The sequence below is a fragment of the Amblyomma mixtum genome, chromosome 2 (genome assembly GCF_055824585.1).
Source record: "Amblyomma mixtum isolate Tamu chromosome 2, ASM5582458v1, whole genome shotgun sequence".
Lineage (NCBI taxonomy): Eukaryota > Metazoa > Arthropoda > Arachnida > Ixodida > Ixodidae > Amblyomma > Amblyomma mixtum.
In genome coordinates, this window is record NC_143013.1 from 232949388 (window position 1) to 232954009 (window position 4622).

Genomic DNA, 4622 nt, shown 5'->3' on the forward strand with positions numbered 1-4622 from the left:
ATTGTACGCGAGTGTCATCTAACTTGATTCCATATCTCAGTAGTGTAAGGCAAAAAAGAAAACTCATTTCATCTTTTTGAACTAAGCCTTGTATTATGAATAATGACCCAATAAAAATTCATGTGTCAATGTGCACTCTGCTCGCCTTTTTCTTTGTGAGGATGTCTGCCTCACCGAAGTTTTTTTGTTCCGCACTGTATATAACTCATGAGAAACTGAATATCCTCATGATGTGATTTATTTTTCGTACTTTGCTTTTTATGCGACATATATTTATGAAAAAAATCGTCATGGCTCTTTCTTACGATTTTTTGCAAAAGAATAGAACTAATTTATAGTCGCTTACAACAATGCAAGGCACACACGCCTACGTGGCCGCTTCGCGAAGCTGCTATTGGCGGCGAGCGCGCACTACGATTGTGAACTGTGTGTCTTCAAACTACGCCCACGCTCGCAAGGGCACATAAAAGCATATTAATTTGAACGTGCAGCGTTCCTCTGTTTGGGAACTGACACTCGCTACGAATGAAGGCTCCGGATGGTCGCTACTATTTACGCGCTATATGGGAGGCGCGCGCATCGAGGCAAACAAAAATGTGTCAGGGCCAAGTGAGGCTGCATTCGGTGTTCTTCAGTCGCGCTGTAGCGGCAAACCTGGGGCGGCATGGTGTCAAGCCACCACTCTACAAATTACTGCAGCACCGCATTTAATTTTTTGCCGGAAACTTTGTATTTCTGGACCTGCCAGATACTGACGCACGGCGTCCGATGAGACCGGAAGCAGCGGCTGCAACGTACCAATAGCAGCGCAGGCAGCCTGCTCTTCCGGCTTGGCTGCCTGTGCCTGCTTGTGCCTGCCGTCGCCGGCATGGCCGAAGAGCTACGCTGTGATTTTGGCGACGAAACGTTGTTATCTTTAACATAAACGCTTTATCATAGATGAAATGTCACTTTTTCTGAAACCCGACCAAATCTTCGATAGAAGTGGCTGCTTTTCCTCTCTGAACCGAAAATGTCGCAGAAAATAGCTGCCGCTGGTATCCCAGGATGGGCGAGCATCCAAAGGTACGCGATGGCATGCATTTGAGCACGCAAATCCTTATAGACACGTGAGCATGCGTGCTAGAATTAGTACAGTGTTGTCGAAATGAACACTTCCGTGACATTCATTGAAGGGTCAGCATCGCTGCTCTCAAAGAGCTGCTCACTCAGTGGTATTTGCCGATTGTCAAATTTGCTTTCCCGGCGAAGCATACGCGGCAGCGCGCCGCCGCTTATTCGCTCCATGTATCTCCGGGCGGCCGTCGCTCCGCCAGACGTTTCCTGCCGAGCGAATTTCGTCGGAAAAGAAAGATCGCATGTATTTCCGGCTTTACGCGCCCGCGGGAGTTAGGGCGAAGTTTGTTGTCACTTGGTGCGCCATATCAGAGAGTGCGTGATATAACAGTGCCGCAACCGCTCCTGCCGCGGTAGCCGTGTATTTGTGAAAGCGACTTGCGTGCTGGATCTTCGCAGTTGGCAACGCACTAATTCCTCGCGGATTACAGTAGCTCAGCTAAGTGTTTTGGAGGTAGGCGCCGTTCTTATTTGCATTTTCTTTGTATGGATTTTAACGGAATAGCGATAAGGCCTCCGTTCTCCAGAAAATCCGGTGGTGTTTTGAGCGGCAAATGAAGTGACCCGCTTCAACTTTTTTACGTAATTACGATGTGTCCACTGTAGCAAACAAGTGAGAAATTAGCCGCGAAAGGTTGCTCGGGAAAAGCAACCTAGGTAAAGCAGAGAATGACTTACTCCCCATATATGGGTATGTAGGCAGAGCCTTGTCTACAGAAAAGGCGTATGCTTAAGCAGGAGGAATCTCTAATGCAGGGGTTCTCAAACTTTTTTGCTTGGAGGAACCCCAAAAGCCTTCAATAAGTTCCAGGGAACCCCCCCCCCCCCCCCCCGCTTTCACTTACCAGTAATGTTGTCGAGTGCATTTTTGCAAAGAGAGAGTTGCAAAAGTTAAATGTTTATTGCACAGATTAATACAAATACTAATGTGATGGGTGGTACTGCTTCCCTTTTAAGAGCAAGTCAAAGCGTGGCTCAGCAGCCGTCAGAGCCAGTCTCATATCAGCTGCCGGGTCAGGGCCGGTGAGGGTTCTCGCGGAACACAAGAAGAGAGCCCGCGGAACCCAGTTTGAGAACCCCTGCTCTAATGAAATGACATCGTACTCTTCAGGAAGTGGAACACAAAGTGGACGACATGCCGCTGAAGGGATGGATCCCTTAAATCTTTACGTCATACCCTTAAAGGGATACCGAAGAAAATTCTTGAATTTGAGCAACAATGCCGCTAATAGATTCTCGGAAAGTGATTACAGCGAAATCTAGTCGTCACTTCAAATATTTTCTCGCAGATAGTTTTATTTTCCATGTTTTATGACCGCGCTAAGACCTCCCGGCCGCCGCGAGGTGAAAAGCGTGACGTCATGACACCCTAGTCTGACAGGCAACCGGTCGCGTCACTCGAAGCACGATGTTGGACTGCAGTTTGGGTAGACCAAGCGATGATGCTCTGAACGTCCGAGACCCGAACTGGCGAAACCCGCGAGCAGCGATGGCAATCGTGCTCCTGCGGGAACAGTGGGCTCGCGGGTATTATGAAGTCTAGTCGCAGCATCTACAGGCGGCTGCCAGGTGCAACGATACGGCAATAAATCGCGAAAAAAACGTGCTATCCACCTAGTTTCTCTAAAATGCTTTTTCTCTAAAAGGGGACGCAGTAGGCAGCGCCGCGGACGATGATGACGCTGAAGGCGAACATGGCAACTCCGTGAGCCGTCAAGCGACCAACACCAACAGAACAAGTCACGAACAAAGAGAAAAAAATCGAAAGGTAAGTTATTTCTTACTGAGCACTTGCATACTATTCAGAGCTTCGTATAGGATAACGTAACGTGGGTGCCGCAGATTTTATTTTTTTTTAATTTTAATGGGAATTTTGATTGCAGCTACTGAGAACTAACGTTGCAAGTGAATATTATGTTGCCGTGTGGTTACGCATGAGTGCGTTTCTGGCTCAACTGGTAACTCGAATTGTTTAAAAACAACTGCCCTTGATATTGCTCGTAGATCGATTCTAAAGTGTCTATTGTTCAGAGAGGGCTTCTTTCTCTGTGCATAGCGAACCTGCAGTTGTGTGGAGCTGCAGGTAAATTTTCTAACACCGCCTTGTGGCTGATACCATGCACCATTGCGTGGCGCCTTTAGAGCGAAATTTTATTCAAAAATATTTAAACCTAAGCTGTGCTTAGATTTTGCAAAATATTTGAATCTAAGCTAAGGATGGGTTGCGTCAGTACAGTGGCATACTGGTAATTACCATGACGTTTGGCAGCCATTCATCTGTTTTCCGAATGTCCTGTCGCCGTGGCTTTGGTTTGCATTCGCTTCAGGTATAAGTGGTTTAACGCCTTGTTGCGGCCAATTGGGAAACGCTTGCAAGCGGTGCGAAATTTCTCATGCGGAAATTAACCTCCTTCACTTGTATTTCGCACACTTCGGTTACTAACCTCGCAACGCGGCGTGGATAATCTTGATACCTGAATTTCAGTATCACTTCAGCAACAGCGTGGTGTTCATTGGCATTGCCTGCAAAATACCATGCGATAGAGACTGCGTAACAGTTTTAGGTATTAGGAGACAAACGAGGGACGCCAAAAACAGGTGTAGGCCTCATCTTATTTTTACTTCGCAGCAAGGGAATATTGTGTTGTGTAGTTGAATTGTGCGGAGACCTGCTCTTTGGTTCTGATCCTTTGCCTGCTTTCCCTTCTGAGACGAGATACGGGCCTCAAAGCGTTGCAAGCAAAAGCGCTGCTACGAGGACGGCGAGGTGGCTGCTCCATCGGGAATGGAGACCTGCGGTGTCAACACCCATCCTCACCAACCGACGGTGAAGGAAGCTGGCACGACATATCCAAGGCAGGAGAAGTGGCTTCATCCGGAAGAAAATGGCGAGCCCAAAGACCTGGCCTGGATCTTCGACCAAGACTGCGTTGCTCCGCTGCTCACTCCTATTCCCGACTCGGACCTCGTCCTTCTGGAGAACTAAAAGCGCAGCAAAACAGCTGAAAAATACGTACTTGCATCTCAATAATAGTCAACACAAGATCATAGCAAGCTTTGTGTTCGCTACCAAACGTCCAATAGCAAACGCCGCTATCATTTTGCTCGTATTCAACCAATTCTTCTTCCTTTTTGACTATATTTTCAAATTAAACCTATAGAGTAGAGCTCAAGGCCACCCCTTACAATGTGTTTCTTCTGTATATTGTTTGCAGTGTGAAATAAATGCTTTGAAAAAAAATTATGACTCTGTCTTCCGAAATATTTACAAAAGAATCGAAATTAAGTAGTTGCTGTATTATCGCTGTGGACAATGCCCTAATATCCCTCAGAGAAATGTACCGTGGATAAGGCTGCTGTGAGCTCGTAGAATATTTAGCACCCTCGGCTGGACGTGTCTGAGCCACATGGCGCAACCTGTTTGCAAGAATAAGGCTCAACCTTTTCAATCGGGCGGCGGCTCAAGCCACCTAGGCATGACACGTGAAATTTTACTTTGCCTGTAT